This window comes from Megalobrama amblycephala, linkage group LG14, assembly GCF_018812025.1.
Source record: "Megalobrama amblycephala isolate DHTTF-2021 linkage group LG14, ASM1881202v1, whole genome shotgun sequence".
Classification (NCBI taxonomy): Eukaryota; Metazoa; Chordata; class Actinopteri; order Cypriniformes; family Xenocyprididae; genus Megalobrama; species Megalobrama amblycephala.
Window position 1 is genome coordinate 19,383,805 of NC_063057.1, and position 15,765 is coordinate 19,399,569.

General features: G+C 35.5%; 2 protein-coding genes across 5 annotated transcripts in view; one reads left to right on the forward strand and one right to left on the reverse strand.

Moving 5' to 3' along the window:
• The window catches only part of orc5 (origin recognition complex, subunit 5), a 70,485-nt gene that overhangs the window by 26,182 nt on the left and 28,538 nt on the right, over positions 1-15,765 (reverse strand). For 2 of the 4 annotated variants that reach the window (XM_048155262.1, XM_048155261.1), the window contains exons 2-3: positions 8,691-8,731; positions 6,247-6,447 (exon numbers count right to left, since the gene is read on the reverse strand). The exons of 1 other annotated variant lie outside the window; for it this stretch is intronic. The gene's annotated coding sequence lies outside the window, so the exon portion shown is untranslated. The remainder of the gene's footprint in view (positions 1-6,246; positions 6,448-8,690; positions 8,732-15,765) is intronic. One more of the 4 variants, XM_048155260.1, reaches the window with a different exon arrangement.
• The window catches only part of lhfpl3 (LHFPL tetraspan subfamily member 3), a 65,911-nt gene that overhangs the window by 14,656 nt on the left and 35,490 nt on the right, over positions 1-15,765 (forward strand). The gene's annotated exons all lie outside the window — the stretch shown is intronic.

A 15,765-nucleotide genomic window follows, 5' to 3' on the forward strand; every position in this document is an offset into this window, starting at 1 on the left:
GGTTGAGATTTTTTTATATTTTCTAGACTATTTTAAGTCGTAAAGTGAGCAGGATATGTTAAAGGTGCCCTAGAACGTTCTTTCACAAGATGTAATATAAGTCTAAGGTGTCCCCTGAATGTGTCTGTGAAGTTTCAGCTCAAAATACCCCAAAGATTAAATTAAATTTAACTTAAAAAAAATGTTTAATTAATTTTTTTTAATTGACTATTTTGGGGCATCATTAACTATGCACTGATTCAGGCTGCGGCCCCTTTAAATCTCGCGTTCCCTGCCCCCCCAGCTCTCGACTATAATACAGTACATAAACAAAGTTCACACAACTAATAAAACCCTCAAATGGATCTTTACAAAATGTTCATCATGCATGCTGCATGCATGCATCGGATCATGTGAGTATTATATTTATTTGGATGTTTACATTTGATTCTGAATGAGTTTGATAGTGCTCCGTGGCTAAAGCTAACATTACACACTGTTAGAGATATTTATAAAGAATGAAGTTGTGTTTATGAATTATACATACTGCAAGTGTTTAAAAAATGAAAATAACGACAGCTCTTGTCTCCGTGAATACAGTAATAAACGATGGTAACTTTAACCACATTTAACAGTACATTAGCAACATGCTAACGAAACATTTAGAAAGACAATTTACAAACATCATTAAAAATATCATGTTATCATGGATCATGTCAGTTATTATTGCTCCATCTGCCATATTTCGCTGTTGTTCTTGCTTGCTTACCTAGTCTGATGATTCAGCTGTGCAGCTCCAGACGTTAATACTGGCTGCCCTTGTCTAATGCCTTGAACATGGGCTGGCATATGCAAATATTGGGGTCATACATATTAATGATCCGGACTGTTACGTAACAGTCGGTGTTATGTTGAGATTCGCCTGTTTTTCAGAGGTCTTTTAAACAAATGAGATTTACATAAGGAGGAGGAAACAATGGTGTTTGAGACTCACTGTATGTCATTTCCATGTACTGAACTCTTGTTATTTAACTATGCCAAAGTAAATTCAATTTTTGATTCTAGGGCACCTTTAAAAATATAGCGCATGGATTCAGCAGGCATGTATTTACGATACTAAGCAGGCAGCCGGTCTCTCAGAGGGTGTGGAGCCCTCCCTAGCTCTGCAGTGGCCCACAAATTTCCAACGTAAATCTGTGGTGAAAAATGGAACTACAGCACGCTCTCATAGAGAGCCTTTGGGGCAGATTTCTGGCTGCCCCGCTCATTTTCATGTTAGGTCATATAACCGTATTATACACAAAGTAAAGCTTGGCGAGCCGCACAATGAGTAACATTGTCCTAGTAATATGCATGCTGATAAGCAACTAGTTAATAGTGAGAATTGGACCCTAAACTAAAGTGTTACCAAAACTTTAAATCAATAATTTAAGTCAATTTATGTTATGTTTTAAAAATGTAGAATAAAAATAGATCATGAAATATGCACAATTTAACAGACTTTACACTTAAAATCTGAACTAATGCATGAACACGATTAATTACAGATATTTTTTCCTCTAATTTTTAATTGTCTGGTGGTTTCAGCATTAGATTAACATAAAAAGGTCTTATTTCATATTTCCTGGGAAATGAAATCTTTATTTAGCATATGCGTGAATCATATCCGAGAGCAGACAAATCTCACACTAGTGGGAGTGATAAGAAAGTGAAGGTGCTTTTTTCCTCATATTTGTTATGCTGAAAGACATCAGCTGATGTGTGATTATATTAAAATCCTAAAATTGGATACACTATATAAAATACAACATGTATTTGTTACACCCACTCAAGCTAAAAATCGCCATCAAGAGGTTAAAGAGCAATAAATAGGGGTGTCATACACCTGTTTTGGTTTTGAAGGGGCACCAGTCGCAGTCCTGACTCACTTCCTTCCCAAAATAAAACACGATCGAAGAAAACAACACTTAACATGTTAGTAGCTCATATTTTAAGTGTAGAGTGTATATTTCTCGCTTGTTTTCGTGTATCGTTATTCAAAATTAAGCCAGAAATACTTGCTCTTTTTGCTGGAATCCATTCTTGGTGCATTACTATGCAATAATTTATGTTTGTAATCCTCATCTTCATGCATAACATGATCGACAGCTATAATTGAGAGGGTGCTATAATTAAAAGTGCCTCTTTGGAGCAGCTGACTTGACTGAGGACAGGCAACATCTGTTTGATCTAAACCACAAGACTCGGTCTGTGACTGACATCTATGATGGACTGGGTGGCTCACAGGCAAAAAGCTGAAAGAGAGAGAAGAAAGAATAGCCTGCAGTTTTAGATGGTTGCTTGATGCGTTTGACTGTCAATCTAAGATGCCATAACTAGACCTTCTGGTGGAAATAACAGACTTCTCTCTGGTGACGTATGCAGGAATTTTTCAATCATTTAGTCTGCTTAAAGGGTTAGTTCACCAAAAATGAAAATTCTGTCATTTATTACTCACCCTCATGCCGTTACACACCTGTAAGACCTTCGTTCATCTTCGGAAAGCAAATTAAGATATTTTTGTTGAAATCCGATGGCTCAGTGAGGCCTCCATAGCCAGCAATGACACTTCCTCTCTCAAGATCCATTAATGTACTAAAAACATATATAAATCAGTTCATGTGAGTACAGTGGTTCAATATTAATATTATAAAGTGACAAGAATATTTTTAATGCGCCAAAAAACCAAAATAACGACTTATTTATTTATGGCCGATTTCAAAACACTGCTTCAGGAAGCTTCGAAGCATAATGAATCAGTGTATCGAATCATGATTCAGATCGTGTGTCAAACTGCCAAACTGCTGAAATCACGTGATTTTGGCGCTCCGAACCACTGATTCGACACACTGATTCATTATGCTCCGAAGCTTCCTGAAGCAGTTTTTTTAAATCGGCCATCACTAAATAAGTCGGTTTTTTTTTTTTTTTTTTTTTTTGGTGCACCAAAAATATTCTCGTCGCTTTATATTAATATTGAACCACTGTACTCACATGAACCGATTTATATATGTTTTTAGTACCTTTATGGATCTTGAGAGAGGAAATGTCATTGCTCCCTATGCAAGCCTCACAGAGCCATCGGATTTCAACAAAAATATCTTAATTTGCATTCCGAAGATTAACTAAGGTCTTACAGGTGTGGAACGGCATGAGGGTAAGTAATAAATGACAGAATTTTCATTTTTGGGTGAACTAACCCTTTAAATGCCACCCCTGCAAGCTCACGTTCATTTGCCTCCACTTTTGAGTGCGACGCCCACATCTCAACATCCAATCAACAGCCGATGCATAAAATTCCCAGACTTACATTTTATTTTTTTACATTTTTCGATAATCTGTTACACATAGATGTACATAACAATATGGAAGAAATGAATTGTCGCTACTTCTGTTTCATTGCAACTTTAAAGATCCTATGAAATCAAAATAGAAGCTTTTAGTCTTTGTCTGTTAGCTTTGAGGCTAATCTAATCAAATTTGTTAATAAATATTTATTATTCTTTTTTTAGGGTTGTCAAATGTACCGTTACTTCAGTACCAAGTCGAGACTTAAATGTTAAAAATGTAATACCTGTCTTTCTGTAGTATATTCATAAACACTTCTGGATTGGCCATTGTGTTCACGTGCTCATTAGATATGTCTGGCTACAATGATCAACGCACGGGAGCACTTGAAAGCACTTGAAGTGTTTGAATTTGAAAGCGGGAGTGTTTGAAAGCAGGCGTCTATCGCGGACCAGTCCACTGAAAGACGGCAACTTTCAAATGCTCCCGCTTTCAAATTCAAACACTTCAAGTGTTTCATTGATGACTATTTACAACGTTTTTGAAGCATTGATCATTGAAGCCAATGACAGACATATCCGATGAGTGCGCCAACACAGTGGCCAATCAGAGGTGTTTACAAATCCACTCAGCAGCATTCAAAGCGTCACATTTTTAAAATTTCAGAACCGACATGGTACCGAAGTGGTACTTCTGACAACTCTACCGAGTACCAGGTCAATCCGGTACTCACTGATAGACGCTGCTTTCAAATGCTCCCGTGCGTATTTGTGTAAGCGCTCTGTGAAGAGCATCAAAGGTTTCTATTTACAGTGTGATCACAGACATGATTGTTGAGCATGTAAATGCAATGGCCAATCAGAGGCGTTTAAATTTAATACGCCAGAGTTTGTTCAGCGTGAGCTCTGCATGCTCTTGAATCGTTTCGTTATAACCAATAAAATATGAGATTCATTGTGCAGTATAGACAGATATTTTTTTATTATAACGGGAGTTTTACCTCAGTCAGTGAGCTTATGCTGTGGCCAAACTGAAGTGATGCTTGCTTTCTGTTTATAACTCATAATTTAAACTAAATTTGCACTTTTCATGCTGCTAAGTACATGCTGCAAAGTTTTGAGAGTGACAACCATATTAAAATGTGGGATTGAATCTGAGATTGCGATGTTTGACAATGGACAGGACAATAGACCTGCACTTACTTTTCACTTGATTTTTTAAATGCAATGTTTATTTAACTGAATATTTGAAGGCTGCATGTTAATGTTTTAATGGATTATTGAACTAATTTCATTTATTTGATATTTTACATTTCAATCTAGTTAAGAAAATATTTAACAATTGTATTTGCTATGGTACCGAAATTGGTACCAAGAGCCATGAAATTTGATTGGTATTGGTACCGACTACTGACATTTTGGTTCTGTGACAACCGTAGTATGTACCGTATTTCCGGACTATAAGTCGCACTTTTTTTCATAGTTTGGCTGGTCCTGCGACTTATAGTCAGGTGCGACTTATTTATCAATTTATTTGACATGAACTGAGAGAAATGAACCGAGAGAAATGAACCAAGAGAAATGAACCAATAGAAAACATTACCGTCTCCAGCCGCGAGAGGGCGCTCTATGCTGCTCAGTGCTCCTGTAGTCTACCACTGAAAACAACTGAAAACTGTTAACTGAAATATTAACTTAAAGACAACTGAGAAAGACTGAATGCAAATAAAATGCCCCCAAAAAGAAAATCCTATTCTGCAGATTACAAACTGCAGATAGTAAAATATGCAGCCGAAAACGGTAATCGAGCAGCAGAAAGAAAGTTTGGAGTGAGTGAGAAACTTGTGAGGGACTGGCGTAAAACAGAGGTTACTCTAACTCAAATGAAGAAAACAAAAAAAGCTAACCGCGGGCTGAAAGCAAGATGGCCAGAGCTGGAGGAACGAGTCCACAGATGGGTGCTTGAACAACGCGCTGCCGGGAGAGGCTTGTCAACAGTGCAGTTGCGTCTGGAATAAGATCGCGGGAGCTTTGTGAACTTGCTTAGTGTTACCGGTAACTGTTGGACTCGCTGGCTTGTTATGTTAATTTTAGCCTATTCAGCCTTCCAGGTATGTTTTTATGCTATTATGTAGCTAACTGTTAATGTGTTATGTTAACATACATATTCAGCCTGTTGTTCTGTGTACTATTGTGTACCATTAGCTGAATAACTTGCCTTTCCAGATTACCAATATCTGTTCTTGGTCTTGGATTTTAAATAAATTAAGTTAATATTTCAGTTAACAGTTTTCAGTTGTTTTCAGTGGTAGACTACAGGAGCACTGAGCAGCATAGAGCGCCCTCTCGTGGCTGTAGACGGTAATGTTTTCTCTTGTTTCTTGGTTCTAAATAAATGCGACTTATAGTCCGGTGCGACTTATATATGTTTTTTTCCTCGTCATGACGTATTTTTGGACTGATGCGACTTATACTCAGGTGCGACTTATAGTCCGAAAAATACGGTACTTAGAAAGTGGGTGGAAGAGAAAAGAAATACTAATACTACCTGTCACCAAGTAGCAAAATATGTTTTTTGCAACAACAAGACTATAAAAGCTATTGCCTATTTAAAAAGGATAAGCCCTTTGAAATCCTGCTTCAGAATGTCAAGCCAGGAAAGAAATTAGCTTCGTTAAACCATTTCATGGGGTCTTTAAAAAGAGCCAAAAGAGTCTTAGAAACATATTTTTCATAATATATAGGCCTAGTTCATGGTGCAGGTGTTTCGTTTGAGTTTAACTCTACATTTACTAGGTGTCTAATCATCCTTATTTCACATTTTAGGCTGAATTGTCAATAGATTTTATACCAAACACAATATCAAATGTCATTTAAATTCAAGCGCATTGAAACAGATAGATGAAAGACATTATCGTATGAATGGCGTCATCTTCCTCACCTCAGCTCACAATAATTGAATCCGAAGCAACCATAATTTGCTGGTTTTCTCAGAAGTTCATCTTAAAGACCCAGCTCTCGACTGCTTTTCCTTGAGGGGAGGTGTGAATGTTTGATGCCATCAAACCCTCTGCATGGTTCATGTACCCTGTAGGCTCCACAGGGAGCAGATGTTATTGCGTTTGGACAGTAGGGTGCTTACCTGGAAAACCAATGAAGAGATACAGAGAAATCAGCGACAGTAATGATGAGACCCTTTGGGACCCCGATATGTGCCTGTTTCAACACTAACTATGTTTAACTAACGTGTACTGTGGGGAAAGTGAGTGAGAACAGGAACAGTAAATAGAGAAAGACGTAGGTGTGTGTTCATACAGACATAAACTCTGAAAAATTAAATGAGCTCCAGGAAAAGTGTGTCACCTTTGTTCACTGTGTGTGATTGTGTGTGTGCATGATGCACAGAATGACATTATTTGGCAAATTACTCTGGAATTTCAGTAGCAGCAACAGTAAACAGTATGTTATTTGGCAAAAATATCAGAAAATGTAATGTTGCATACTAAATGTTCTGTCCATAATATAAAAAACCTCAATCAATAATATAGGTGAAAAATAAACATACTCATTAAGTCGCACATTCATATACGGAAGAGGATTAGGGCCAAGCAATAATAAAAAAAATAAAACCATCTCGAGATTAAAGTTGTTAAATTTCGAGAAAAAACTCGTTCAATTTCGAGAAAAAAAGTCGAGAAAAAATGTTGAGAATAAACTTATTAAATTACGAGAAAAAAATCGTTAAATTTCAAGAAAAAAGTCGAGATAAAATGTTGAGAATAAACTCGTTAAATTATGAGAAAAAAACTTGTTAAATTTCGAGAAAAAAGTCGAGATAAAATGTTGAGAATAAACTCATTAAATTACGAGAAAAACTCGTTAAATTTCAAGAAAAAAGTCGAGATAAAATGTTGAGAATAAACTCGTTAAATTATGAGAAAAAAACTTGTTAAATTTCGAGAAAAAAGTCGAGATAAAATGTTGAGAATAAACTCATTAAATTACGAGAAAAACTCATTAAATTTCAAGAAAATAGTCGAGATAAAATGTTGAGAATAAACTCGTTAAATTATGAGAAAAAAAACTTGTTAAATTTCGAGAAAAAAGTCGAGATAAAATGTTGAAAATAAAGTCATTAAATTATGAGAAAAAGTCATTAAATTACAAGAACAAATTCGTTAAATTATGAGAAAAATTTTGTTACATTTCGAGAAAAAAGTCGAGATAAAATGTTGAAAATAAAGTCATTAAATTATGAGAAAAAGTCGTTAAATTACAAGAACAAATTCGTTAAATTATGAGAAAAATGTTGTTAAATTTCGAGAAAAAAGTCGAGATAAAATGTTGAGAATAAAGTCATTAAATTAAATAATTTATTCTCGTAATTTAACGACTTTTTTCTCGTAATTTAATGACTTTATTCTCGTAATTTAATGACTTTATTCTCAACATTTTATCTCGACTTTTTTCTCGAAATTTACTGAGTTTTTTATCGTAATTTAATGAGTTTATTTTCAACATTTTATCTCAATCTTTTTCTCGAAATTTACTGAGTTTTTTCTCGTAATTTAACGAGTTTATTCTCAACATTTTATTTCGCCCTTTTTCTCGAAATTTAACAAGTTTTTTCTCAATTTAACAACTTTAATCTCAAGATGGTTTTATTTTTTTATTATTGCTTGGCCCTAATCCTCTTCCGTATTTAATAAATAAAATATAATCATAGAATGTGTCAATAAATAAATCATGAAATGTCAAAAAATAAATACATGGAAATATTTGTTTCCATTAGATATTGATTCATTTATTGAAATATATTTATTTATTGACAAATTTCATTATTTATTTACTGACATACACTACCATTCAAAAGTTTGTGGTCACTAAGATTTTTTTTATACTTTTTAATACTTTATTTAGCAAGAAGGCATTAAATTAATCAAAAGTGACAGTAAAAACATGTTACGAAAACCTCTATTTCCAATAAATGCTTTTTTTTTTTTAAGTTTTCACAAAAATATTAAGCAGCACAATTGTTTTCAACATTAATAATAAGAAAAAATGTTAACTGAGCACCAAATCAGCATATTAGAATGATTAGGATCACATGACACTGAAGAATGCTATTGAAAATTCAGCTTTGTAATCACAGGAATAAATGACATTTTACAATATATAAAACATAAAAAAACAGATATTTAAAATTGTAATAATATTTCACAACATTACTGTTTTAGACTAGACTGATATACATATATTACACATTGATGCTTTTAATATTTATTAATATGGCACTCAGTCATCTATAATAGCACAAATAATGTGTGAGTTACCGAAGTTTAAAGGGACAGTTTATCCGAAAATTAAAATTCTGTAATTACTTACTCAACCTCAAGTCATTCCAAATCTGCATGACTTTCTCTCTTCTGTGGAAACACAAATTAAGATATTTTGAAGAATGTTACCATACAAGTCTAAAATGACATTGGCAACTTTAATTGTATGGCAATTATCCCTATAAGGTTATAGGTTTGTTCAAATCACTAATCCTAACTATAAGCAATAATGCTGCTTAACTTACCTTAGCAAGCACAGCTACAAATATGCACTCACACTGCAACTGAAACTCAAGGACTAGCCATTTATAAAACCTGTGAATGGTATGTAGTGTACTGTGTGTGAACTGTCCTCCACACATAAACTATTGTGTCACAAAGTACTAAAATCGCATTCAAACTTTCTTTAGCCAGCCAAATAGCCTTGAACTCAAACATGCAGCATGAATCAGTTCTCAGCTAGTCACGTATCAGAAATCCAGCATTAGAGATTAGCACTTAGTGGTTAAAAATACCCGTGCTCCATTAACACGCAAGCTTTAATCCTCTCTGACTTGATCTCCACGGCGTGCTGATGAGCACATCGGGCCTGCTAATTTCAACTCAAAGTCACTTTCAAAACATATGGCTCAAACTAATTATGATATTTAAAAAATGCATCAGCACACACCGGATGGAGTTTGTCGTCTCTTAATTGTGGTTGATGGCTTGGCCAAAGTCTTTAGTGGATTGATTAGCTTGTGTATCTGAAGTTAATGTCATTAGCGCAGCCGTAGGAAAACTGGCTCTCACTTGCTTGCTCTCGCTTACCAACTATTAGCTAATCTTGGCCAAGACTGCGGACACATGCTGACCGCATTTCTCATTCTAAATGGATGATTGAAAGCCCACTGTTGTAAACAGACGTTGTTATTTGCTATATCAGTTCTGAGAAGATCCACAGTGCCTACTGACCTATTGTTTATCTGTTGCTAGTGTATCATGATAACAGATTAGCCTTCTTTAGTTTCAATGTCAATAAAGTGTCAGTTCTCATTCTGCTTGTTTTAAAGGTGACCTAGAATTGAAAATTGAATTTACCTCGGCATAGTTAAACAATTTGAGTTCTGTACATGGAAATGACATACAGTGAGTCTCAAACAACATTGTTTCCTCCTTCTTATGTAAATGTGATTTTTGCAAAAGACCTCTGAAGAACAGGCGAATCTCAACATAACACAGACTGTGACGCAACAGTCGGGATCATTAATATGTACGCCCCCAACTTTTGCATTTTACAAAGATCTATTTTGAGGGTTATAATAGCTGTGTGAACTTTGTTTGTACAATGTATTATAGAGTTGCGAGCTCGGGGGGCGGGGAGCGCGAGCATTTAAAGGGGACACGCACAGAATCGGCGCATTTTTAATGATGCCCCAAAATAGGCAGTTAAAAAATTTAATAATACAAAATCTATGGGGTATTTTGAGCTGAAACTTCACAGACACATTCAAGGGACACCTTAGACTTATATTACATCTTGTGAAAAAGGATTCTAGGGCACCTTTAATATGTTGTAAGGCATATTAATAAGACACATTACCTATGATCTTTTAAAGCCTTGCAAACACTAGACTAAGTGATATACTGGAGCTAGTAAAAGTATGCTGTACTAAGGTACAATTTCATAGTTTTTAGAAACTTTGCTACCTGACCCAGATGAAAATATTCTGCTTTTCAGCACAGATCAGCATTTCAGACAATATGACATGACAATAAGCATAAAAGATTAAATGCATTTACCAAATCTATCCACCTCCCCAATCCATCCAGACCTTCCAACTATTTACTATAAATCATCCATCTGTCCATCAATCCATCCGTCCATCCAGACCTACTATTTACTATCCATCCATCCATCCATCCATCCATCGATCCATCCATCCATCCATCCATCTACCCACCCATCCATGCATCCATCCATCCATCCATCCATCCATCCATCCAGACCTTCCAACTATTTACTATAAATCATCCATCTGTCCATCAATCCATCCATCCAGACCTTCCAACTATTTACTATAAATCATCCATCTGTCCATCAATCCATCCGTCCATCCAGACCTACTATTTACTATCCATCCATCCATCGATCCATCCATCCATCCATCCATCCATCTACCCACCCATCCATGCATCCATCCATCCATCCATCCATCCATCCATCCATCCAGACCTTCCAACTATTTACTATAAATCATCCATCTGTCCATCAATCCATCCGTCCATCCAGACCTACTATTTACTATCCATCCATCCATCCATCCATCCATCCATCCATCCATCTACCCACCCACCCATCCATCCGTCCATCCATCCATCCATCCATCCATCCATCCATCCATCCATCCATCCATCCATCCATCCCTCCCTCCCTCCATCCATCCATCCCTCCCTTCCAACTATTTACATTTTGTAGACTTTGTCAAGACATGAAGTGAAGTTTGTCTTTTAGTGTAGTTATCTTTGAAACATAACAGGTATGAAATATCACCTTTATATTTTGTATAAACATTTATGGGAAGATTATTTAATATATGTGTCATCCAAATAAACTACCAAACTGAAAAATCTTAGTTTTATTTCCTTAATAAGAAAAAGAATGGGTCCCACTTTATATTTAGTGGCCTTAACTACTATGTTTTACACTTATTGTGTATGTTTTTACATTGTACTTATATTTTAAAAACACCTGCATGTAATTACATCTGTAATTAATTTCTGTAATTACATTTATAATTACACTGTTGACCGCACCCTTACACCTTAACCTACCCTTAAACCTACCCATACCACCAAAGCTTTCCCTAACCTTACCGTATCCCACCTCAAAAGCAGCAAAAGTGTTTTGCAATTCAATATGAACCCAATAAGTACATTGTACTTATTTTTTTGATGTAAGTACACAGTAGTTAAGGCCACTTAATATAAAGTGGGACCAAAGAATGTATTAACTATAAAAATGTGAATAATGAGTAAATTATTTAAAGAACTGGTATGGTAAATCTTGTATGAATCTAGCCTAAGTGCACACTACAAGACAGCAGTATACGCTATGGTATACAACTAGTCTGCCAAAAAAGTCACAAATGCTACAATAGATTTTAAAACTCGTTTGAAATCTGACCATCTGACCAGTCGCCAAGTGTGTGCACTGTCTAAAGAGAAGAGCAACGAGAGCAATGAGCAACAGCTACTGCAACTGTGAGACTAAACAGTCCAAATGCAGGGTGAAGCAGTGGGAAGTGAAGTCAATTAGGAAAAAATACCCAACAAACCATCAAAGTGTCAGCTCACTGCTGCCCACATCTCTCTACACAGTTTTTCTGCTCTTTCCCCACAAATCAGTGCAAACAGGCACATCCTCCGTGTTGTGTTTTGACATTTTGTCAAGAATTAACTCCTGTGTAGCTGGGCTGAGTTTAGCCTAATTCGGAGAGTAATTGTTCCTCATGGGGTTGTAAGGTATTTTCAACATTTACAGGGGCTAGTCGATGTCCGAATCCAGAACGTCAGTGTTTTTCTCACACCACCCACTTAAAAATCTCTGGCTGAATTAACTTCTGTTTTTTGACATACGCCAAGGTCGTATGGTAATTTAATTGCCATCCGAATCCACATCTCTGAGTTTACCAGAAAACGAAAACTTATTTATTTCAGCTAATTGCCACATTTTTTTGTCGCAAAAATGACACATCATTTTGGGATAAAATGCAAGACAGAAAACCATTTCAGCTATCTTCCTATTTTTAAACCGATTTAAAATAATACATAGGATATTATGTTCTATTATTAAATTAAATATAAATTTATTCTTATTATTCAGAGCATATGACATTTTATTTACAGCAGACAACCATGCGACTGATCAGCACATTCCCAGGTTCATAAGATCACAAAACTCGCTCTTCCACAGTGAATAACCATCCAAATCCAAGAGTTTTATCACTTGACAGGATGAAAGGAAATTAATTATGAATCTTTAAATGTGCATAGGAGGTTTCTTTTATGTTCGCTTGGTATATATATTGTCATGATATAGACAGCTCAATTGTCATGAGCTGAAAGAAAATAGATTTTTGTATTTTAAAATACTCCATTCTGTCATAATCAATAAAAACACATCAAGCCTTAACAAGCAATAGCCAAATTTCCTTTGTAAGCAGAAGTGTAAAAATACCAGAAACCGCTGCCAGAAATCTCAGAGGATGTGTCCTCAAACCGGCACGGAAACTTGGACATCAGCTACTGTATGTGAATAAATAACTAAAAGTGATGCATTATGCAGTCTGTCATTATCTAGGGTTATCACAGTTAAGTGGAGGCTAGGATGAAATTAATTTGATTTTCATTTTGAGCTTCTCAATTTGAGCTTCCTGTTCTTTCTGCATTCCTGAGCACTGAAGCTCCTTTTAGTTTATTATCTTTATCTTTATTGCCTCACCTTTCTACTGTTCTTTCTTCAAATATGAGCTTGTTTAATTAAGTATGATGTAAAGAGACTTTAGAGGTGCTAAAGAACTAAGGTGAAAAGACTGACAGCAAAATATGGCACTTAAAATGTGCGAGCCTACAAACACGCTCATGGCACCTGCAGCAGCAGAGCTCCAATACAAGAACAGAACGATCTCTGACTGCGCTGTTCTTTCTGAAAGCTTTGTTTTCTTATGAAAACACCTCAGAGAACATGTGCATGGCAACAGAAGATTACAGACCAAAGCAAGTGGCTGTCTGAAATTATATTATAGGCTAAGTTGTTTATTGTCTAGCGCTGTGCTCTTTTTTTATTTTTACTGTACTGTAATTTTGTTTTTTAATACTGAAGGACAAATTATTTTCTGGGGTTCTGCCACAGGTGCTGTCGATGGAGCTTTTCAGTTGAACCCAGAATACTCCTTTAAGATGAGTTGAAGGAGAAATATGAATGAAAATGAGCCAAACTCATTCAATACAGCATCATGGTTTACACATTTGTGTTATATTTCTGTATGCGGCCAGGGGCAAACCACATAGAAGAGCTTCAGTGTCTTGGAATTAGCATAAAGGAATGGTTCTTTGTATGTGCCAAAGCTGTTGAAAAACAGAGTTGCGACATGCTTTGATCTCACCGCCATGCATGCGGTCACGTGATTCAAGGAGCTTTCAATAGTTCCAAACAACTCAACGCTTTCTCCATCCATCCTAATATGTATTGATTACCATGCTGACAACATTTACAGTAGCATAGTAACCAGCTGCCAAGTGTGATCCAATTAATGATCATTTTAAATAATATTTTTTCCTAATATGTTTATTATTTATATTACAATTAGTGTAGTATTAAAGGTTAAAATAGGGTTAAGGTTTAAAAATCCCAATGCAAAGAGGAAAATTTGAGGTATCTGGTGGCTGGAAAAATAATATTTATATGTAATGTTTGAATATATATTTAGACATTATCAAACACAACAGTTTTTTTTTTAAATGTTAAATTTAAAAAGGTTAATTACTCACATCTTGTTATTTTATGATAGCCCCATAAGCATACACAACAAGTAAATATTAATGAATGCAAGAAAATACTGAATTTAACTAAAGAAAGACATTTAAAACAATGTTGGAAAAACAAGGTGACCAAATGCATTCAACAAAACTCTTTATTAAATAATTTATTATATATGTAAGCAATAAGGTAAGAGAGGCTGTGCTGTACGGGAAGCGACGGAAAGCGGAGCCATCTCTACAGCACTAGCCTCGAGTACCTTATTGCTTTTATAAAATGGTTGCCACACAATACAAATATTAAAGCCAAAAATATGTATCAGCGCAACTTTCATGAAGTGAACTTTCACTAAAAGCATTCCTTCCGCCAGAAAAAATAGTCCCTGACCGTGAACAGCAACAGAAGTTACATTATTACACCATTAGATGGCGGCAAAGACTGTCTTTATGAGTGAGTCAGTCAGTAGCGAAGACTTTTACATTGAAAGGACTGAATTGTTGTGAACACGGAACAAGATGCAACTGACAAATGCTTTGACTAGCGCTGTCAGTCACGGGAAAAACGCCTTAACCGTTAAAAGGACAAGATAATACATCGGACATTTAAACAGGTTTTTTTTTATTATGAACATAGGACTGACCTGAAGGAAAATGCTAAATCTGAATGCAGGTAATAAACTCGCTCACTCAAACTTTTTCTCATAGTACTCTTCTACATAATACAGTAAGCTTCAATGAACAATATCAACTGAGAACACATAGTTTACGTTGCTAAGAGTGGTTGCTAAGGATGTTGTGTAGTGATACACAGAACTGTTGGGTGAAGCGGTCATAGCCGTGTTTTATCGTGAATAAAACACAGCTATTGACCAATCAGAATCAAGGACGGGAATTAAATGTTTTCTAATCTTTATTATATTCAGTGAGGGGCTAGATAAGTTATTCCTTGAATGGACAGTCTTCATAGAAACTCATTCGACCTCCTACAGGAAGAGAAAGATTTCAGAAACACTTAAAACTGTTAAAAATATGACAACTAGCATCTGGTTATGTTAGCTATTGAAGTGTTGTTCACGTTATCTAACTGCAATTAAAGTCTATCTATTATCTAACCATAAACGTTATACATACAATACAACTACTGGCTAGATTCTTGAGAGGTCAACTAATGATAAGTCAACTAATGTCGAAACATGCAGTAAATTCATCAGTTTAAAGGTGTGGTCACGCTGCACTTTTCGTTCCATTGACTTACATTCAAACGCAAGCGAATGCGTCAGACTGGAAACGCAAGCTCATGTGAAAAAAAATTTGCATTTCGCTGCATTCCAAACTTCAAGTTTGGTGAACTCTGACCTGCGAATTCGCATTAAGTGAAGACATGCGACCAGTAGAAGATCGATTCGTCACGGCATGACCTCTTGGCTGAATTAAAAGAATTATATTTTTGCAGTAAAGTCGAGTAAGTTCTATATTTTTTTCATTTTGAATGTATTAGTTTAAGTTATGTGTTGAATTCATGTTTATAAAAAAGATGCTGTAGACTGTAACATCATATCATGACCGTTACAGCATCCGGAGAAATTTTGCACGTTCAAAGTCTA